Source organism: Callospermophilus lateralis, unplaced genomic scaffold (assembly GCF_048772815.1).
Source record: "Callospermophilus lateralis isolate mCalLat2 unplaced genomic scaffold, mCalLat2.hap1 Scaffold_107, whole genome shotgun sequence".
Taxonomy (NCBI): Eukaryota; Metazoa; Chordata; class Mammalia; order Rodentia; family Sciuridae; genus Callospermophilus; species Callospermophilus lateralis.
Genome location: NW_027510917.1, coordinates 1,479,687 through 1,504,449, shown reverse-complemented (window position 1 = coordinate 1,504,449; position 24,763 = coordinate 1,479,687). Strand labels below are relative to the sequence as shown.

The 24,763-nt window shown below is 30.9% G+C and overlaps 1 pseudogene; it reads left to right on the top strand.

Annotated features, from left to right (window-relative positions):
- Window positions 1-15,083, top strand: part of LOC143386219 (cadherin-9-like) — a 51,612-nt pseudogene extending 36,529 nt beyond the window's left edge.
- Window positions 15,084-24,763: the final 9,680 nt, after the last annotated feature.

Below are 24,763 nucleotides of genomic sequence, written 5' to 3'. Positions count from 1 at the left end.
GTTTATAGCAGCTCTTCACAAAAGCTATGCTATGGAACCAACCTTGTTGTTCATCAACAGATGAATGGATAAATAAAATGTGGTTTCTATACACAATAGACTGTTACTTAGCCATAAAGAAGAATGACTTTATGATATTTGTCAATAAGTAGATGGATGTAGTGACTATCATACTAAGTTAAATAAGCCAATTCCCCAAAACTAACAGTTGAGTGTGTTCTCTGATACATAAATACTAACCCAAGGGAAATTAAGGGAATAGAGGTGGTGATAAGAATAAGAAAGACAGTGGAGTGAATCTGACATAACTTTCCTATGTACATCTATGAATACATAACAGTGAATCTCAACATTATGTATATCCATAAGACTGTGATCTTAATTAGAATAAGATATATTCCATGTTTTTATATAAATAAGTCAAAATAGACTCTATATCTAAAAAGAACACATAGAAATAGAGAAAAAGAATTATAAGTAATTTCATCATATAACAAACATTCATGTTTTTAATCATTTCATGGTTCTCAGCTATGGAAAATTCATAAGTAGAAGCTAGAATGGAAAGAGTAGATCCATATCAGGACTCTATTGACTTATTGAAAGAAGTAACATGAATCCAATAAAAGAAAAATAATGTAATGATAAGCTATTATAGCATATTACTGATTTGATCTCCTGTCTTAACTCAGTTTTCTTTTTACTTGTAATTTTTTCAGTAAAAAATTTCAGGTATATGATATGGGTTTGATTTTTAATGGTAGAATATGAAAATGGAAAGAAAACAAAAAATGGAATCTAGAGATTGGCTACAGGTTCAGTTCTCTTTGCTTTATTTCACTTGTTATTTGACATCCAATGGTTGGATCATCTTTCTAGAACAGGCATTCATACACAAAAAAAATTATGCCGGTGTTCTTTTGTAACTTACCGTTCAACATTCAGTGTAGGGAAATCAATAATGTATTACTGCTATTATAGGCCATCTGCTGGGACAGAGAGAAAGGTTTTCTTCTGTGTTAAGTGTTTATCAAGCTCTTTCTGCTGGTTTGTTGTAATCCAATGTATTTATTATTAATAGGTAAACCAGAATGTTCCTATTCTGTGTTGAAAATAGAACTTGTCTGTTAAATAAAAGAAAATTACTTTGGGCTTTTGACAAATAGTGAGGCATCATTTGCACTTATGAAATTTGCTAAATATAGACCTGTATCATTAACAAAGTAAGCTATTTCTAAATTGTTAAAGTGATTTTCCTCTATGATTCTTAACTTAAAAAGCAATGTCTTTCAAGGTTAAACCTTGGAGTAGGGGCAGACAGAAACACATCCATTTTGATCCTACTAAGCTACAAGATGGTCAAACCTTGACTTTCATACTGGTAGAATTATTGTTTATTCCTTCCTCACAGACTGTACATGATAATCTCTAGGGAAACTAACCATGGGGATTAAAGAAAATTTTATTTTCCTTTTTGATCTTAATGGAAACAGTAGAAAAAAAAGTTCAAGATCTATTCAGACAGAAATAGATAATGGCTGACTGTTGACCTTTCCAACAATGATGAGACGCACCTACAGAGGATACTGTAATTGCTTCATTCCACACAAGATGTGGTCATGTTTTTTTTTTTTCTTTCCTTGTGTGCATTTCATGTATGCTTTTACTCATAAATAGAATTTGGTGTATGTAAGGAAAAATAAAGCATACTTAATATTGCAGTAACTTTCTTTGTCTTTCTCCTAAATACCTTATAATAGAGATGTAATCCCAAAGGTAAAAACAGCCCACATTGGGAAATAATTTTAGAAATGCTGAAACTTATGGATTAAAAAACCTCAAAATTTTGTTAGCACAATTAATCAATAAAGTTTAAGAAGACACAATTCGAAATACCTGCCATCTTCAACTTAGGTGTACTGGTAATGATTTTAAAAATCAGATCTACTGCACATAAGTATGTAAAAGAGAACTATTTTTAGAAATCTGATGTAGTTTTGTTTCCTTTATTTCCTTTTATACGTTCATTGCTATATAATAGTTTTCTAATTGTCCTGTGTCTCCTTAGTGTTTCCCACTCTAGAATTACAACTACTTCCTGTTAAATGATCATAAATCAAATCAGTTTGTTTTAATCTCCCAAATTCTTATGTAGGAAAATTTCAGTGATTATTGAAAAAATGAGGAGGTTTTTCCATTTCAGTCCAGGATAGGATTCACCTCAGTTTCCCCATTGCACAGTCCTTCCAAAGGAAAAGAAGTGACTAAACTGTTCCATGAGTTAGGAGTAAGGTGTACAAAGAAATCTGAGACTATAAACTTTTCCAAAATTCTACCTTTGAGATAAAACACAATATGTTTTTTTCAGTGCCCCAAATACTGTCTTTGAAATAGTATTTCTGAGTTTAAAACATTCATTTAACATAGTTTAAAATAAACTAGTAAAGAAAGAACCTTTATGAACTACATTAAATTGTTAAAATTTTATCAAGATCTATATTTTCTTTTTGGATTTCTTAAGTTCAGCAGAGCTTTTATAACAATAGATCAACTCGTGTAGCCTCTATTAAAACAACATCCCCCCAAAAGTAGAATTTAAATAAACATTTCTTGTCCAACAATATTGAAATTGCCAACTTTTCATGATGTTTAGAATCTTAAAAAATGTGTTATTAATATTTTTTTGGTTTTTGTGGGAGAGGGGTACCAAGGACTTTACTCAGGGGCACTCAACCACTGAGCCACATCCCCAGCCCTACATTGTATTTTATTTAGAGACAGAATATCACTGAGTTGCTTAGTGCCTCACTTTTGCTGAGGCTGGCTTTGAATTTGTGATGTTACTGTCTCATCCTCCTGAGCACTTAATTACAGGCATGCACCAACATGCCTGCATAATGTTTTTCAAAGTTAGTGCCAGAATGTCTCATACAGAATTGTTATTGGGTAGCTAAGTTTTCTAATATATTATAATCAAAGGGAATTCCTTTGTTAAATATCTTTAATGAGACACATATAAAAATGAGAATTGAACCAGATGCTGATTTTTATGTTTTCTGTCTTTCATGGTTGTTCTTCTGTCTTCATTCTGAGAACTTTATCCAATAGGCTATATTTGAATGTAGGCTTTGCCCAAGATAGGATTTACCTCAGTTTGTCAAAAATGCAGAATTCCAGCTCCCATAATAGACATACTACTGCAAATTCTAGGGTTTATTGTTGTTGTTGCAATCTGCAGATCAAACCCAGGGCCTCATGCATACTAAGAAAGTAGTTTACCAATGAGCTATAACACCAACCTATCAAATCCTGTTTTATTAAGAACTACCAATGATTCATGTGAATGATAGTGTTTGAGAAACATTCCCTTTCCTATATGGCTCCTGAAAAACTCAGAAACAGAAATCTCAAATTTAACTAGTCATGCATAGCAAGATTGGATCTATCTACCATCTTGAATTTAAGACAGCTCTTTAAAAAAATCTTTAGAGAGTGTATTAGTTTTCTGTTGCTGCAATAAGAACATATCACTACACTAAAAACTTAAATAAAGAAACACAAGTTTGTTTTCTTGTAGTTCTGTGGGTCAAAATTATGGTGTGCACCATGAGTAAAGGTGTAATTGTAGACAGGACCATGTTTCTTTCCACAGACTCTAGGAGAAAATTGTTTTCTTTCCATTCTGGTGGCTGGCAGATTTCAAACCCTTGCAGTTGTGGAGCAAGTTTGCTGTTTCATCATTGACTGTCAGTTTAAAGACTGTTCCCAGATTCTACAGGTTGCCTTCATTCCATTCCTTGTTCCTCCATCTTTGAAGCCATCCACAATAAATCTTTCCTTATCACCCCTTAAATCTCTCCTCTTTGCTTGTCTCCTCTTCCTAGACCACTTTTTTATCTTCCCTCCAGTTTCACTTTTAATAACTCTTACGATTAGTTTTTACCCATCTGCATAATTGAGAAAAATCTTCTGTATCAATGTTTTCAGCCTTAATCGCACTTGCAAAGTTATTTTTGCCATGTAAAGTAACATATTCATGGGGATTAGGGTATGAAACTCTTTGGAAAAGGAGACATTATTTTGGCAACTGTAAAATAAAGTTTGGGATAACATGTGCCATATCTATCCTTAATGGGAAAATCACAGAACTCTGTGGTATTTGAGATTAGATTTTTATGTGTAATAAGTTGAGGCATAGATTAGAGGAAGACCTTTTATTCAGCTGAGATGTTACATTCAAGAACAATGCATTTATGATAGCCTTCTCTATATTAATATGTACTCTTTGAATACATATTCATCTTTTTTAAATTTTAGAGTATATTTCATTTACTCAATGATATTGACTCTATCTGATTCAACAATACTATTATGTTTATGTTAAATACTAAGGTAAAATAAATGATTTAAGTGACAATAACTCACTTAACAGCTGCACAAAAATTCATAACCATAAATAATGCCTTTAGTGTGCATACTATTACAATAGTAATACTGGAAACAATTATATAAAATTGTTTATGAGATAAAGATTCCAAGCCACATCAATGTTTATACTAGCAAAAGTCACAATGGCTAAACAGTGGAACCAAACTAGGTGCCCATCAGTTGATGAATGATAAAGAAAATGTAGTATATATACACAATGGAATACTATTCAGCATTAAAAGAGAATAAAATCATGACATTTGCAGGTAAATGGAGTTGGAGAATATAATGCTAAGTGAAGTTAGCCAATCTCAAAAATCCAAATGCCAAATGTTTTTTCTGATATAAGGATGTTGATTCATAGAGAGGTTGGTGGAGCATGGGAGTATTAGATGAACTCTAGATAGAGTAAAGAGGAGAAAGGGGAAGGGAGGAGGCATGGGGACAGGAAAGACAGTGGAATGAGATGGAGATCATTACCCTAAGTACATATATGAAGACACGAATGGTGTGACTCTACTTTGTATACAACTGGAGATATGAAAAAATATCCTCTATATGTGTAATTTGAATTGTAATGCATTCTGATGTCATATATAACAAATTAGAATAAAAAGATTCCAGAACGTTATCAGCACTTCATATTTCATGCCTTTGTCAGATCATTGAGGAAAGTCCCTATAACTTTAAGAAATATTTGAAGAACTAATAATCTTAAAATAACGCCAGAATTTATGAGTCTCTTTTCTGCCAGATACTCTGTTGATTGGAATACTGATATGGACCGAATTTTTAGTATCTACTCAGAAAATGGCTCTATTTTCACTCTGAAGCCTCTTGACCGGGAATCATCCCCTTGGCACAACATCACTATTACAGCCACAGAAATAAGTAAGTTGTCAACACATCTATCTGAATGCATTATCTTTTACTAAAATGATCAAGTAATGGCTTAAGTTGACTCTTTCTCTCCTGTAGAATGGCTACATTGTGAGAAATATTTTAGAGAAATTATTTCAAACGTTTGGGGTTTAAGGATTATTGAATCACTCATTTATTTAAAATTTTATTTTTTATAATTTAGAGTAGGATAGAAACATAATCGAATCTCATAAAAATTATTAACCAATCTATAAAAATAGAGTAGTACATTCTTATTGATATTTTCATCTTATTATTGTGCTTTCCCTGTTGACCATGTTGATGTATTCATCAGCATCAGCTAAGAAAGTGAATACCCCAGAACTGATCTGTTGCTAAGCTACAAATGGGCAAGTGGTTTTAGTTCTTCTCTGTAAATGAGCCTGAAATCTTACACATGTTCTTGTTGCAGATAATCCAAAACAAAGTAGCCATATACCAGTCTTCATCAGAATTCTGGATATTAATGATCATGCTCCGAAATTTGCCATGTATTATGAAACATTCGTTTGTGAAAATGCAAAACCTGGGCAGGTAAGTGAAATTATTATAAATTTAAAATAATTTTTTTTCTATATGAAGGCAGATGACATTAATTTATTTGTAAGATTTTTTTCATGCCACTCTGTTCCTAGTTCCTTATTTACTTCTGTTTGATCTAACCAAAATTATTTTTTAAACTCTTTTTTATTGTCAATCTAATAGAATATAATAGTGAAAATTTATAACCAGACATATAATAAATATTATATATATATATATATATATATATATATATATATATATATATACAAAGTTCATATTTGGATTCATATTTAGGCTGAGTTATATACATTAAAGTATGGAGGTACATTATTAGATAAATGTGAAGTATAAAATAAAAAATTTTCTCTTTTAACTAGAATAATGATAATTATTTTTTTTACATTTTTCTAATTTAAATAGCTCAATCAGGAGTTTTTGTTTTGATCTAAATGATATTTGTGATTTATAATATTCATATTATTGAAATAAAAAAATTGTTAATGACTTGTAAATTCCAATTACAAAGTAATGTTTCAAATATATCTAAAGTAATTTAAAGAAATGCAAAATATGCCCAATTTTTATTCAAACAGAATTTTCTAATACCACCAACTCTATATCTACCTATCTATCTACATGTATATTTAAAGAGTTATTCAGTTACTTCCTTTTTTTAAGAGAGAGTGAGGAGAGAGAGAGAGAGAGAGAGAGAGAGAGAGAGAGAGAGAGAGAATTTTAATATTTATTTTTTAGTTTTTGGCAGACACAACATCTTTGTTTGTATGTGGTGCTGGGGATCGAACCCGGGCCGCATGGATGCAAGGCGAGTGCGCCACCGGTTGAGCCACATCCCCATCCTTCAGTTACTTCTTTAAGGCAATAATAGGTAGATGGTAAGAATCATTGACAATTTCACAATGTCCATTTAAGAAAATAAAATAGAAAACACTCATTCTTTTATTTCAATTGAGATTTTTAAATGTTTAGGCCCCCCCCATTCATTCACACGTTGAGGTTGTGAATTTGGAGAAAGGGTCTCCAAGGTAATAATTAAGGTTAATTGGGGTCATGAGAAATGTTGATCTGATATAACAAGTGCTCTTATGAGGAGCCATACCAGGGACCTCATGTTTTCTCTTTCTCTCTGAGCTCACAAACCCAGGAAATGCCATGTGAATACTCAGAGAAAAGACAGCAAAACATAAGGCAGGAGGACAGTTCTCACCAGAGGCCAACCATGTTGGCAAGCAGATCTCCAACTTCCAGCTTTAAGAACTTTGAGAAAACACATTTCTTTTGTATAAGCCACAGTCTGTAGCATTTTGTTACAGCATCCTGGCTAGGATAAAACTACTTTCCACCTTTCACATACACTCAAAAATTACAATGGAAGCCAGGCATGGTAGCCTCTGCCTATAATCAAAGCTAATCATAGCTATTATCCTAGCTAATCCTCCTAGGATTCTGAATTTGAGGCTAGTCTTGGTAGCATAATAAGATGTCTGAAAAATAAATAAATAAGGTGAAGTGGTTTTTTTTTTTCTTTTTTGATTCACATAGATTTATTACATGCTTATTTCAGTTCAAAAACATTTTTCTTTTTCCACTTTGGTACATGATAATGGCCACGTTCTCAGTTCAGTATTGATTACTGTTATTTGATGTTTATTTTTTTATAGCATGGCCACACATTAATAAACTTACTAAACTACTTTTCTACTAATGGACATTTACTTAATAAGATCTTATTCTTTCAGAGAGCATCATAATGAGTACTAGAGTACATTATGCATTTTTACTTACTGGTATAATTTTTCTTTGTTATAAGCTTTGAAGTATGAATGATTAATCTATAAATATTAATAGATGCTGCCAAATATTTTCAAATATTATTTAAGGGATTCTTCTGACAGTTATGATTGCCTGTTTACTTGGATTACTCTAGATTTTAAATGTCTGTGAACTTCTAAATATCTCATGAGAGTTTAGTATACATTTCTTCAAACTCATTTAAGCTGAAGGTTTTCATTAATGTATGCTTTTTTTTAATCTTCACACTTGTATCAGGTTCCTGGAGTTGCCATGAAAAATTACCACATACTAGATGATTAGAAACTACAGAATAATTTTTCTCATAATTCTAGAGATTAAATGTCCAATATTGATCTGTCACCAGGCTATGCTCTCTCTGAAGGTTTTAGGTAGGATCCTTCCTTAACTTCCAAGCTTCTTGTGGTTGCCATGATGTTGTGACATTCATTGGAGTGTGGACTTCCAATCTCAACCTCTATCATTACATTGTATTCTTTAAAATTTTTTTAATTGTAGTTGGACACAATATCTTTATTTATTTTTATGCGGTGTTGAGGATTGAACCCAATGCCTCACACGTGCAAGGTGGGCTCTCTATCAATGAGCTACAGCCCCAGCCCTACATTGCATTATTGATGTAAATCTTTGTGTATTCAAAATTGTCTGTTTTTATGAAGACTCCTGTCACTGAATTAGAGCTCTCACTCATCCAGTAAGATTTAATTTTTACTTGATAATATCTGCAAAAAAGTTTGTTCCAATTGTGATCATATTTAGAGGTAATATGATTTAGGACTGGAATTTATCTTTTGGGAGCCACAAATGAATCTACCTGAATCAGTAGGTGTTCTTTACTTATTTATGTATTAGTGTGCTATCTTTTATTGATTCATACGAGTTACTGATACAATGCATACTAAAATTAGATACAAAGTATGATTGATAATAATTATGATTATTTAATATATATTCTTACTGTTTCATTAAATCAACAAAGATAAAAATAAAACATAGTTCCTAAAACATAAAGCCCATCAAATCATTTGAAGAACATAAGTCATGCAATTAAAGAACCAAGATTTTTTAATGATTAAGAATAGTTCTACAAATAAGATTTATTATTATTATTCAGGATCAGGAGGTTGAGCAATAATATTAAATGTTTTGTGATTTTTTTAAAATATTGTGCTTCAATTTTCTAAGGAAAAAAGATTATTAATTTTGTATTAACAATTGTGCACTTTCAGAAGCCTCATACAAAGAAACACAAGGTCACATGTTAATCTATCAATAAAATGAATGAACTCATATGTAATATGAAGTTAAAGTAGAAGAGTATTGGCTAGGTGTTGTAGATGGTATGGCTATAATAGGTACACAAAAAACAAAAATGTTTAAAATCATTGTGAAATTCAGTAATAGTTCACCACAGAATATTGGACTAGTACAACTGGAAATGGCACAACTGTTTATTTTTCTAGAAGAGAAAACTGAAAGTAAGCATAATTACCTGGCTCTAATTTCATATCACACAGATGGCAGAACCAGAATGAGGAAAACAGAACATTGATATGTAGCTTGGTGCCTTTTGGTTATGAAGTTCTCAATTGGAATTTTCCTCCCAAACTAGTGCTTGCTGCTCCATCTTCCTTTATGGCACACTTCAAAATTATTATGGCTCAGCAAAGAGGGTCCTAATTTTGCAACTTCCACAATGATTTCACAATACTTGAGAAGCATTTCTTTTTATGTATTTATCTTTGCAAATAACATTAAAAGAAAGGCAAACAATCTGAATTAAATATGCAATATGTTTCAATAATGCACATAGCTGTAAAATCTTTTTCTTTATGATACTATGCGATGAAGAGTTCACTTGTCTGGAAACATATTAATAGTATTCTTGATTTGGAATTGTGGTAAAAAGTTATATTTTTAAAAGGAATCTTGTATGATTTCTTCCTTTGAGAAAACATTTTCTAGTGAACAAAAGGGGTTAGGAACCAAATACTAATAAAATAGGCTGGTGCTTTACAAGACGACAAAAGAGGATACTTATTGAACTGATCACATCTTTGTTTGTTTGATTTTTTTTAAGTTCATTGTTTCAGTGGCAAGTTAACAGATGATGAAGCATTGAGAAGCACTGACAAGTAATAATGATAGACATTTTCATTTATTAATTAAATATTATCTTTAACAAAACCTTTACAAAACACCTTGGAATGGTTTACTAAAAAGGACTTTTTTTGTTTCTTAAGTTTAGTGACAAACTCAAAATTCAAAGCATGAATGCATGGATTTAAAATATTTCTTTAATTAAAAAAGATGACTACTTTTAGTTTGGTTTTGTTAAATATATGCATTTGTTTTGCTTTCAGCTGATTCAGACTGTCAGTGTTATGGACAATGATGACCTTCCCCGAGGTCACAAATTCTTCTTTGAGCCAGTACCAGAATTTCCTCTCAATCCAAACTTCACTATTGTAGACAATAAAGGTAATAGAAAAAATTTTAAAAACAAAAACTTTGAAATCTTAAGATGAAAAACTACAAAAGTGTGAAATATTTTCAATTTCTCCCGCAGATAATACAGCAGGAATTATGACTCGCAAAGATGGGTAGAGTCGCAACAAAATGAGCACCTACGTACTTCCAATTTTAATTTTTGACAATGATTATCCTATTCAAAGCAGCACTGGCACACTCACTATTCGGGTGTGTGCCTGTGACAATCAAGGGAACATGCAGTCCTGCAACGCAGAGGCCTTGGTCCTCTCAGCGGGCCTGAGCACAGGAGCTCTTATCGCCATCCTGCTATGTGTCCTCATACTTCTCAGTAAAATATGCCCTTCTCAATGCTCAGTGAACCCATAATTCTCTCCTCCATTGTCCAGGAATTGTGCACAAAGTAACACTCTCCTCCAGAGCTAATGGTGAAGTATCTTAACATTTATCAAAATTCGCTTTTCCGTGAGAAAAAAAAAAGTAATTCTAGCTTTTATCTGTGTGGTTAGTTTAAGTTTTCTAAAGGTCAATAACAGAGAAAGTGCTTGCGAGGGAAATGGGATAAATTATGTTATTTGCAGGTATCTATGTTACAATGTACCCCACTATCATGTATAGTTACAATGTACTCGAAAAAAACATTAAAAAACACAAATATAAAGCAAATGCTACATACATATTTTTACAAAATTTTATAGCATTAACTGTTATTTCTCTGATTATGGTTACTTTGCAAAGGGCATTTGATTTAATAAGCTGATCTAATCGTTGTATCAACTTCATCAGGTAAAACGTTTATACTTGTACCGAATGGTTATGTAACATGCCCAAATCACTCTTCAGAAAGTGTTTTTATACTGGCATTAAAATAGTTGAGTCTATTTTAGAATACTCTTTTCTGTTATTTTCAAAACTGAAGATTGTTTTATCTTTACAAATAATATTACTAACAAATATTTATACTTATATTTATATATGCCAACAAATACATACATATTATCTATATAGATATAGATATACATATACATACGTACATACCCACACAATTGGCAAATTTATAAAAGTTGTCAAAATAGGACATTTTCCTCATAATACTTTCTATATATAGATGCAATGCACCAAATTAAAAAGTTAAATTTCAGTTTTTAAATATCACTGTGACCCTGTGGTATACTTACCCTGCAATATTTTCTAAATAAATTTGTGCCTCCAGTAGCAAATGTTTTATTTGAGCATACACTAACAGTACAACAATTTAATTCAATTAAACAGTTGTTTCACTGCAAAACACTCCAAAAAATATTTCCATCAAATATTCATCCAAAATTTTTATGCATAGGGCAAGAGAGTAAGCCAAATTTATATTCTAATGCTCAAATACGCTGGCTTCTTTTCATTGCAAATCCTTTCAAGCTATCTGGATGAAATCCCTTTGGCCAGATATCCTTGCAGGACTTCACTAGGGGATTGATGAAAGTGAGGAGAAAACATTTGTCTCAGTTAAGATGATCCAACTATCTAGAAAAAAAAAAAGTCTCCGAGATGAGAACACAGGCACTGCCACCATAACCATGAGCAGTTCCCATCCTCACCTGCTTCTGGAAAGTTCAGGTCCTCTATAAAATATTTTTGAAGCCCTGTGGAGATTTAAATTTGGTTTACCATTTTAGATCTTACTGATTTTATAGCTTAGACAGTTTTCCTAATTTAAAATGAGGTAAATATATGTATTTTGCAATTTATAATATTTCTATATTAATGCAGTACACACACAAAGCTATTTATTCACATATGATAGAACAAAACATCCACCAAATATTCTGATATTCAAATACAATCATTTAAAACATTTTTTAAAAAATTTTTGCTATGCAGAAATCCTAGAAAGTTTTTATTATTATTCTGAAAAAAAAAAAGAATCTGTCACCATTCTTCCTGGAGCAATATAGAAGACACATATTTATTTTTCACCTTCCCAATATATTACTTAAATGTGGAATGATTTTGTATCATTTAGTTAAAATTGCTTGTAATGCAGGTTTCATTATCAAAATTACTAAAACATTCTTGCTGTTATTTCAAGTCTTTATAGTAATGGCCAGACATAGTTACTGCATTTCTATAGTTAAAAGTTAGCACTTTGTAAGACAGAATGGGAAATATTTCAAATCTGTGCTGATAATTTTGAAGAAATGCAGTCCTTAGTTTCTCTCTATGCTGGTGGGGGCATGATTAAAACTTTAGGGCAGAGCTTTATAAAAGTTTTCATTCCCAGTACCACTTTGACAGTCTGATGAATCTTTTTTTTTTTTTCAGAACAATTTAAATAGTTGAGAGCTCTGGGATGTAGCTCAGTAGTAGAGTGCTTGCCTGGCATGCTTGAGGCCCTGGGTTCAATTCACAGTACTGCAAATAAGTGAATCTATAAATATATAACTTTATAAGAAGGAATCAGAAGAAAATAAGATGTCTAACTAAATTCAAGAAAAAAGCAAAAATCAGAATTTGTTTGCTTATTGAATTATTCCTTTGTAGAGGAAGTTTAAGTATAGTTTGAGGATAGCTGTCATACTTGAAATGCAATATAAAGTATCTGTGATTTCTATTGGTTTAATAGTCACAAAAGCTGCTACTATAATTTTGAATATTATTTACTGTGGGAAGAAAGGAAAAACATGCTAAATTATAGTTTCAGCTTACTAAAAGTGTTCAAACATTTTTCATCTTTCTTTATCCTAGCTTATCTGAATTCCAATTCCATATCCTTAATTATTAACTTTAATATAGGAAATGAAGAAAATAATTTTTTTTCTGCCAAAAGAGAAAAAGAAAACTGTAAAATGTCTCTCAAATCTACTTACAAATTTCAGTAAACATTTATAGGTAAACTTTAAGATAAATTTACTATATGATTATTATGCTATTTACCAAAATTAAAGAAATTTAAAATTATCCTTAAATATTAAAATTATAAAGAACTGTTTTTTTCCTAGTTATGGCTCAATTTTATGGATGTTAGATTTATGTGGGACTCAATTAATCTTATGTTATCCTTTAATAGGAGCAAATACAGATATAGCTCATTTATACAAAATAATTATTTTTTTAAAAATGTCTCCAAGATGGTCCTGAACTCAACACCTGAAGCTCTTTCTCATGAGGTTAACTTAAGATGCTTCTAATTATTTTTATAAAAGTCTATTAATTAGGAAGAGCAAAGGAAAGCATGCTGGTCAATATAAAAATGACATTGGACAGGCCTTTATATTAACAAGGAATGTTAATTTTTAAGAAAATATATTCTTATACAATGAAACAAATAATTTTGTCAATATATTTAAGTGCTCTCAACTAAAGTAAATGTATCTGTTATTTATCTGAAGTAATATTTAAATGTTTTGGAGAAGTTTTCTTTCATTAGTTCTTGTGTAACTTATATGTAAAATTACAAAGTTGGTCTCTTTACAATAGAAGATATATATTTTGGAAATCATAAGGAGTTTTTTGTTTTCTTAAAATGAATTTTATTGAGTATAGCATATATTTGTTGAGAAAGAGTCATTGTCAAACAAATAAATAACAATTTAAGTACAAGTTCTCTTGCTATACATAATATACTATATGGGGGAGTCCACAGTTAACTTTAAAGCAAAAGTATGTAAATAATAACAACATACAAGTAGAGAGAACACTATTAACAATTTAGTTTCAAAGTTTGAATGCAACTCTTTAAATCATGGAAGTCCTTGCTCAAGAAAATATTTAAGCTGTCATGATAATATTTAAGATAGGTACCAGTTAAAGATATGCTTGAGCTTAACTATTGTAATGTAGCAGTTGGAATTTATTTCAAATTTTGAGCAGACATTCAAAACCAGATCAATTAAAGATTTAGTAAAATGACCCAATTTGGAATAGGATTAAATCAGTAGTTCATACATACTAATAATGTTCTTATGTGTGTTTATAAACACACACACATAATATAAGACTATAATGCAAATATAAACATATATTCATCTATAGATGAGTAAATGATTTGTATATATTGCCTTGGGTCATTAAGAAAATATTCAATAGCTGCAAAAATTCTCTTGAGATAAAAGGAACTGGTGCTTCAACATGTCTGTATTTGGAATCATATGTGCATTCTCAAGGAGTGATGTGTCAAATTAAACAATATTTTCCAATATCAGAGGCCCACAGAACTTAAAATTGAATAGACCTTGTATTATCTGCTTTTTATCAATTTACTGCATCCATTCATTGGCCCAAGGCACTCTGTGCTTGTACAGAATACTCCTCCTGCCAATCAGTCCCACAAACTTCCACACACTGAAGTATGCATGCTGTTTTACCTCACATCATGAAACCTCACTATTTTCTCATGTTTTTAAATAGTTTTAGTCGTGCTGTTTGCTGCATTGATGAGACAAAGAAAAAAGGAACTTCTCATAATTTCAAAGGATGATGTCTGCGACAATATTGTGACATACAATGACGAAGGAAGTGGGGAAGAAGATACACAGGCTTTTGACATTGGCACGTTAAGGAATCCAGAAGCAAGAGAAGACAGTAAACTTAGAAGAGATGTAATGCCTGAAACTATTTTTCAGATAAGGAGGACTGTACCCCTGTGGAAAAATATTGATGTACAAGATTTTATCCATCAAAGATTGAAAGAAAATGACTCAGACTCAAGTGCACCTCCTTATGATTCACTGGCAACATATGCCTATGAAGGGAATGATTCCACAGCGGATTCACTCAGTTCCTTAGAATCCCTCACAGCTGATTGTAACCAGGATTATGATTACCTTAGCGACTGGGGTCCTCGTTTTAAAAAACTGGCTGATATGTATGGGGGTGATGAAAGTGACCGAGACTAAGCATATTACTTAATATTAGTGGAACTGTCTTCGTTACTAGAATGAGTGGCCTGCATTCTCCTCCTTGGAGGAATTTTTTCAAAAATTGAAATTACAAACAATACATAGGTGTTGTCTTAGTAAGGGTTTGCTTAACCAGTAAGTTTCCGTGAATGAATATGAATGATATAGATTTTAAAACAATAATAATAACCAGTTCACCCTCTTTGCCTAATAACCTTGGAAGGAAATTATATCAAATTAATAATCAATAAAAAATATTTAAAAGGCTTTTTGTGCCTTTTCTTAGGTATGAAAACTTTATAAATGCTTTCTTAACTGACTTTCAGTCACCTTTACTATTAAATTAAACATTGTGCAACTGCTTCGTAAAATAATATAGAAATTATATATCGCTGATGAAATAGGAATGACTACTAATGCCATATTTATTTAGTTGAAGAATGTCTTTATGTTAATTCATTCATATTTTTATAAATGTATATTTATATTTTTGTATTTTTGAAATAAACTAGTATTTATAAAAAATAAATTTCATTTTATTTAATCCATAGAGGCAGTTCTGATCTCACTTAAGACATGAATGCTTTACATCTTTAAGTGTAAAGTATGATTTACTCAGGGAAAAAGCAGTTAAAAAGTTACTGCTTGGAATTTGGTACCAAAGTGAGGTGGAATTATAAATGAACTTTGGTATAAATTGTTATTTGTTGTTTCAATTACTTAAATATTGCCAAATGTTTATTGAACCACTGAAGTCTATGCATGGAAAAATATGAGATACTTTTGAAATATAAAGAATTACATAAACACACATATATATACACACACACAAATATATAGTTGTGGATAATAAATAAATTAAATTTTTTTCAAGTCTTTATTAACCATTGGATTGTATTTATAGTAAATGAAATGTCAGTGATCTTATGTAGAAGAGAAAAACCTTAATCTCTCTTCTTTGTTTTTGTTGTTTGGTTGGGGGGGGCTCTGATTGAATAATTCATGAAATACTTGGTGAGTCTGGGGTAATAATTTAAAATGAATATTGACAAACTATAGGATGTTTACAAATTAATTATTTTACTGTGGCTAAGAGTTATGTATTTGAGGGAATACTGGAAGAGCTAAGGACTTGTAGAAAAAAATCTAAAAGGATCTTATGGTGCTTAATAAAAGTTAAGATTGTCTAAATAACCAAATATAGGCACACTAAGACATAGGCAAGAAGAAGGAAAAGGTTCCTGCATGAAGATCATTTGCAAATCTTTGAAAGACTGCCATGCAGAAAACTTGACCTTGTATTATCTGCTTTTTATCAATGTACTGACTTTATCAGCATGTGAAACCTAAATCAAAGTAGTCACAGGGAGGCTACATGCTATTTTCTCTGGCAAATATTATTTGTTTTCTTTACTTATTCATCTTTTAAGGAGCAAATGCATGACAATGGTGATTCACAGGTGGAATTAATAAGGGAGAAATTGACAATTGACTCTTCTGTTGTCAAGACTGAAAATAGTAAATATTTCACCAATTGCAAGCAGATAGGTATGTGTTATTATGTAACTCTTTTGGAAAATTTCTGAAGACTAACTCAATAACTTCATTAGCAACAGCTACTACACACTAAACAGTCAACTTAATGTTTTAAATATTACGAGCACCACAATAAACCAGGGTACCTTCAAGTTGTAGACTTAAATTGCTGTGAAATAGTCACACTGATACCAGATAGAATAAGACAGAGCAAATTTTAAACTTGATATTTTAGCAATGTTAATTCAACTACCATTTTTGTGTTGATTAACTTATGAGTTAGTATCAGAGTTTTCTCTTTCCTTGATTATGAAATTACCAATATACCATTTATAAAAAGAAAGTACCTAACAGATTTTATATTTAATATACTTAGCAGATGCTCTAATCAGAATCTAATTTAATTAAATAAATTATTAGATCTAACTCTAGCATTTCCTAGAATTTTTCAAAGATGTTCAAAATTTCTTTAGCAAGAAAGATGAATTTAAGAGACAGAAGAACAAGGTTTTAGTATTTTCGTGCAGATAAACTAAAGAGAAATTATTAAATTTCTCCAGAAAATACACATAATAAGATTCACTATGTGTGGTATAAATAATTTTATGTCACTAAATGCACGCTATATATCCAGTAATATGAGTTTATTACCACTGGATTTCCATGGACTGTGTATTTGTTAAATTGAAGCATATTTATTCCTTATCTTTACTCACTTGTTAAATAAAACAATTAATTAGCTTTGAATATGTAAACGTAAGATAAATTTAAAATCATTTGAATAGTTTCTACCAGATATAATTAAAACATTATTTCACTATTTTATTTAGAATGTTCAATAATTTTCAGAAAAAAAATGTATTATATCTGGGTATGCTTCAATGTGAATCAATTATCTACATTATTCAGAGCAAACATTATTTGTTGATCGTTGCTCTCAGACATATAGACTAGATCCCAATAACGCAGATATCACCCTTATATAAGTAAATAAAATGACATAACAATTAAAAAGCAAGCAAACAAATAAGAAAATAAAGAGTGACAGTGACTCCTAAGCACTAAGGTGGATGTTGACCACTCCTCCCTTGTTTTAAGTAAAACTGACTTTTCAGGATCCTTTATTATTTTGATGATTCTTTTATTTTACTTGGTCTTCTTAGCTGGTTCCATCTCTTTTTTCAGTATCTTGAAGTGTTTCTGACCCTAGTCTTTTTCTTTGGTGTTTCAATTCTGGCCCTTAGTCATCAGATGCAGTCTCCCAGTTATCATTTACATCTATATTTATATTTCAACTGAGATATATATCATTCAGTTGGAGCTCTCAAATTTACACTTCCCTTCTTCACCTCCTTCTAGTAAAGCATATATCCAAATAGCTATTCCACATTTCAAATAAACATTTCAAAATTAATGTGTCCAGATTTTAGCTTCTAATCATCACATCTATATTTTCTGTGCCATCACCCTGGCCCACAACAATTATACACATCTAGTGGATGGCAGCTCACCTGATGAGAATTCTATGATGATTACCCAGAGCAAAGGAATTGGGTTATCTTTTTCTTGCATTCTGTTCTCACCTATAGTACTTTTGATCACATCTGCTACCAGAAAGCTAATACTATTATCTAGCTTATTGCAATATTAAGAACTCATTCTTACCAGCTGTGCCCCTACCATTTATTTTAGTTTACACATATGTATACATACATATTTTTTTATTTTTCTTTTTATTTAATTAGGAAAGTCTGAGCATCTCTTTTCTCTATAAAAACTTGTAAGTTGTTCATTTGCAGTGTAAGTCTTCACCATAATCTCTAAGGACCTATCAGATTAGGTTTGCATTACCTCTCTGATCTTACTTCTATTTCATTAACTCGTTTCATCTCAGATATTCTGAGCTCCTCAAAAATGCCAAAGGACAAATGCTATTGCACAGTTTGATCATTCTCCTTGGAACAATCTTTCTGAAGCTATCTCTGAAATTAACTTTCTAGTTATTTTAAATTCATTTTCAAGTTACAGGTTTTTAATGAGGACTATGTGAGACAGTCTATTTAAAATTGCAAACTCATACCCCATTACCCCTTTCTCATTTTTAAAAGTAAATATTATGAAAAGGACATATCATGATTTAACATAACATATATTTTTCATTTAAATTTTTGGTTTGTCTATATCTATCAGAAAACTTTGTCCTTTGGGGCAACAATTTCATAAAATTTATACATTAAAAACCTCAAAAATGTCTAAATTAGTGTCTCCTATCTTATTGAAATGCAGCAAATATGTGTAAAATGTTTAATACAAAACTCCAATATTTTATTGGATAAAGTACTGCAAATAGGAGACATAAAACAAAACAACTGAACAAGACAACACAATATTCATAATAACCTAAATTGTTAAATCAGAAACGTATATTTTTTCAAAAACAGCTTCACTCATTTAATATTTCCTTCAAAAGTTTTACCTTCTAAAATAATATAGTAATGGAATTTTACAGGGTTTCCGACAATCTATCCCACTTGCTGAATCCAAACACCAGCCAATGCAAAAAAAGGTTGAAATAAATAGTCTTCTTTTCTTCTTTTCAGCAAATGTAATTACTGTTACAATGGGCTTGTCATTGGACTGTCCTGGCTATTGTCTTGTACATGGGTAATAGAATATGGGTTCTGGAAAATGAACAAGTCCAAAGGAAAATGCGTATTTTATTTTTTAAAAAACATTTTGGGGCAATCACTTATATGAAGTAGAAACATCAGCTGTTGAAATTTAAAATCTATGTGGACAAAATAGCACCTTGGAAATACTAGGCCTCATCTCATTTATAGTCTTTTTTTAAAATAGAATTTTGTTAACATAAACATGTTAAAAAGTGTAAGTTACCATATTGTTTCTAGCACTAAAATTTAGGACACTTTATCTATAAATCATTTATTTTATATTTTCTTGAAGAATCTACTAATGAGGTTAAGCATTTTATTCTATATGCATGTCCCACACAAGGAGCTATAAATTTCTAGTTAATTTCTCTGAAACTTTTCTTTAGATACGTTATTTTCTCATTATTTCTAACAAATAAATCATTTTTCATAAATAAGAAACTTGTTTTTTCATGATAATAAATTTCAGTGAACTATAATTATCTATGCCAAAATTTAGTGTTTCTCTGTTGTAGTTCGTTTTGTTTTCTGTGTGTTCTTAGTACTAATTTCATACCAAATCCTATGTCATTTATTTTACCTCCTCTCTAGCATTTCAGGTACAAAGAAGTATACACATTCTTGAAGTATATATCCTTAGTTCACCTACCTACTCCAATCTGAGCAGGACAGTGGTCTTTCATTCTGGTGCTGTTTTCATCCTGCTATCAATTCCCACCATCAGCTTGGGGACTCCCATCATCTATCTCTTCTTCTGGGCTGGAATCCTGAGCCCCAACTCCCATACCAGCAGTTTCTGTTTTCTTTCTTTGTTTCTCCTCTTGACTTAATATAGGTGGGGTATTCCTTAAAATAGTTGAAAATAGTTGAAGCAAAAAGTTTTTAAGATTTTGAAGTTTTTCCAATTTTGCAATATCTACATAAATTTTGCTGTTTAAGTGTCCCTAATCCAAAAATTTTAAATCCAAATTGCTATAAATATGAAATTTTCAACACTCAAAAATGTTGGAGATTTCAGATTTTCAACCTGAGTAATATAATTCACACTTCACACTTCACATATTTAAGATGATGTTATTGCTTATTTTTTCTGTAGAAATTCCATCACATTTTAACTGAATAATTCCTTGACAGTTATTGGATCTTTTTGCTCTGACTATATTGGCTACCCTGAAGTTTAAATTGTAAAGAATTTATTTTAATTCTTTGATGATTAGAAATTTCTTTGATATTATTTACACACACTATTTCATAATTTATGTTATTTGCTTGCTCTTGGTAAGTACTAGGCATTTAACTTTGTAACTTCTATTACATAAAATTAACAAGAATTCTTAAAAATGTAATGAATGCTATTACCAATAAAAATCTCAATAATTTAATTATTTTCAATACAATACATTATTCTTATTAAAAACCCTCATATGTAGAAATTATAAGGAAATATATTTACAGGTAAATATACTTGGGAGAGAAATGTAAATATTCAGATTTGTTTTTCTCCTATTTATTTTTATCATATTAATATAATACTACTTTTCAGTACTCAACATTTCAAAATCCTTTGTCCCAAACATGAAATTTCATTGATAGAGTCTTAACAAGTGAATGAGTAATTTATTTAATAATTTTTTAAAAAAAATATTTTTATTCATTGTTGATGATTTTTTAAATTTTATTAATTTCTTTATAGGTGTTGCTGAGAATCAAACCCAGGGCATCACACATGCTAGGCAAGCGCTCTACCACTGAGCAACACCTCCAGACCAATATTCAATAATTTTATAAATGTTTATTAAGTGCTAGTATTATAAAAAATGTTGTGAGAATTAGAGTTAAATTCAGCAAAACAAATAAACACAATTAGCTAAAATTAAAGTTGTATTTTATGTGTATATACACACACATATATGTGTGCGTATAGTAATTAGGGCTTAGAAAAGATATGAAGATTAACCAACAAAAAGTATTATTTTTTGCTTCACATATCTTTCATCATTATGTTATATATTTAAAATATAATTGGTTGTAGGTTACTATATTTGTAAAAATCTGAGTCATCTTTGAATTAAAAAAATATGATAAGAAAGTTTAAGGGCTGGGGATGTGGCTCAAGCAGTAGCGTGCTCACCTGGCATGCGTGAGGCCTGGGTTGGATCCTCAGCACCACATACAAACAAAGAGGTTGTGTCCACCGAAAACTAAAAAAAAAAAAAAAAAAAAAAAAAGAAATATTAAAATTCTCTCTCTCTCTCTCTCTCTCTCTCTTAAAAAAAGAAAATTTAAACTGGTTAAACTTTCTGGGTTGAATTCTTTGTTAATTTTAATACTATAACAATGTCACAATGTACTGAAGGATCTGACTCCATTTTTTGACATTCAATTGCTGATAGTCTTAAGTGACACTGTCATTCTATACTTTGAAGCTATTTCTGAGCAAGTTGGTAAGAAAGCCTGGAATTTCTCTCATCATGGGCAATCAGGGAATTGAAACCACACAAGTCCTACCAGAAGAACAAACTCTCCCCAGACCTGCTATAGCCAGGATAAAAGCCCAGGTCTTTCCCTTTGCCTTGCTCTCTCTGTCCAGCTGTGACCAGCTTGGGAAGACTGCTGGGTTCTCCCTGAGATCTTAAAACCTATTCATGCTCTTTGGGTATGAATATAGTGTCCTCAGTCTACATATCCAAGTCACACTTTGGATAAGGGACCAACTGACCCAGCAGAAGATCATAACACTTAGGTTACAATCAAATTTTGATTTCTCAAAATGATAATATGATAAGACTAAATGCAATTTTAATATTTCTGTAACCCTTATAAACACATAAAATATATATTCTTCATTGTTTTTTATCCCTATCTTCATAACACTTAAGAGTTAATGTCTCTTAATGATTTTCTTAGTCATAAAATTGATCAAAATCTGATTTCATAATGTATAAATTGCTAAATACATTAGCAAAGAAACTGTGATTCATGTTTTACTTTCTTTTGCTAATTTGATTAGAGCTTTACATTTATACATAGTAGTTGAGTTCCTTCTGAAAAACTCATACAAAAGTGGAAATCAATTTCAGTTCAATTTAATTTTCCCTCCCCTTTTCTGTCTCCTTCTCCCCCCTTCTCCTTCCTCTACTCTATTTCTCCTTCCTCTATTTCCTTTCACCTGTCTATTTATTTATATTTGATGGATTCTTTATTATGAAATTTCAATACAATGTTATACATATACTATATATTAATATATTCTTTACTATGAAAGAGGCAGGACTGATATAGTAATGACATGAAAAGATGTGTATTATATGTGTTAAGTAAAATTTTAAAAATAAAGTTGCATATAAGTGTGTAGAGTGTGATTCCACTTTGGTAAAATGTATGTGTGCATATTTATATGCACTTAAGTGAAAGTCTTTGAAAATATATAATTGTCTGTGAGTGATCTAGTTTACAGGGAATATGATTTTAAAAGATTTTTACTTTTATTATTTTTAATTAAAATTCATTTTAATCTGAATGAATTTAATTTAGTCTAAGTAGCATAGATTTTTTTAATATTTATTTTTTAGTTTTCAGTGGACACAACATCTTTGTTTGTATGTGGTGCTGAGGATCGAACCCGGGCCACACACATGCCAGGCAAGCGCGCTACCGCTTGAGCCACATCCCCAGCCCAAGTAACATAGATTTTTAATATTATAACTACATAGAAGATGAAGAAAAATGAAAATAAATCACAGTAAACTAAGTCTGACTTAATCAGGGCTGTTCCTACCTTCTTAATAGGTTATTGGAAGTCATTAGTGACCCTTGAAAAGAATTACTTTATGCAATTTGATTAATCTCCCTTAATTTCCCAACTCCTGCTAGTTTAAAGAGAACTAAAGTCCACATATCCTATGAGGCATGGCTGTCCAATGTATACTATGTGTACACTGATTTATGATCCAATAAATATTTCATACACAGTTGAGATTTTAAATGAACTCTGGTAATCAGATCAAAGGAATACTAGAGAGTACTGCAGAAAACCAGTCACAGGAGGCTGTGATGAAAATTTAATTTCAAAGGATATTGAATATCTGAGGGTGACGACTCTGTTATAATAGATGTAACACTGAAGTGAAAAGAAAATTTTATTTGGTTCTCCTTGAAATCGACTCTGTATTTCTAGGAAACTATCAAACCTCTCTGTTTTAATTTTTATATCTTAGCTAAAGTTATCACCATACTGTCTTTGGTTCACTGGATTTAATAGACAATTGAAAATAGATTAAGATAAAGAAAGCTCACAAATTATTAATTGTATTTGGGAGTTTTGTATATTTTTTTCTGTTCTGGGCTAAAAAGCTAAAATTGGTACCAATCAAGATATATGGTTGTAGGTGTAGCAAGCTAAATGACTTTAAGATTTTTTGAGACCATTAGTTCAGAGGCATTGTATAAGTAGAACCAGTGCCAGATTTTTCTTCTGAATTCTATCAGCTAAGTACAGTGTGCTCCCTTTGCTTATTATGAGAGAGAGAAAAAAAATTGAAGACTCAGTAATTTCTTTCTAAATAATTTTAATAAAATGAGGTTTGCTAAGGAAAGGTTTAGTACCATTAGTATTTTATCAAAATACCTTAAAGCATCTTTTAATATTCATAAAACAGTACATTTTAGCCTGGCTAATTTAGAGAATTAATACTTTACCAACCTTATCATGTTGCAAGCATAGCTATTAAAGGAATTTTGTAACAAAATCTATCACAAGGAATACATGAGTGGGATTTATATCTGAAGAGTTAAAGTCATTTGCAAAACTTCATAGAATATTGTAGGTGGCAAGATAGTACTGAAAAAAGAGGTTAGAATGTAAATAAAGATTTTTTATATCATGATTTTGCTAAGGCCAAATATTTTTTAAAAACATACACAGGTGATCCAGTTGAAATATCTAAAAAAGAAAGAAATTTGTAGTTGTAAAAACAACTGAGTTAGGGCTCCATAAAAATACTTAAATAGCTTGTGACCAATAAGATTCTTAAGCAGGGGTGCATGTGTAATAGTCAGATGTTGTATCAGACCACTAGAAACAGAGGCACGGTGAAAAAGATTCCTAGAGAGTCTGAAAAATTTCTTCACTGTTTTGGAATCTCATTTCTTCATCAATACTAACCTCATTAGTTTCTTGTAAGGATTAAATGACTATATATATTAAACTGTTAACTCTCAAGACATCAGAAAACAAAGAAAACCCAAATAAGCCAATGGTACTCTAAATATATGAATGGGAACTTTTAAGAACCAGATAGGTTGATTTGTCTGTTTCAAGGCAACAAACACAGTGGGAAAAGAAAGTATAAACTGGGCCTTCATCTAAACTGAGCTCAGGTCATATCTTGGAAAACAGTTCAAATTCAAAACACCTCAGCAATATCTAAATTTAAAATGCACACAAGCCCACACCCACACACATTGAAA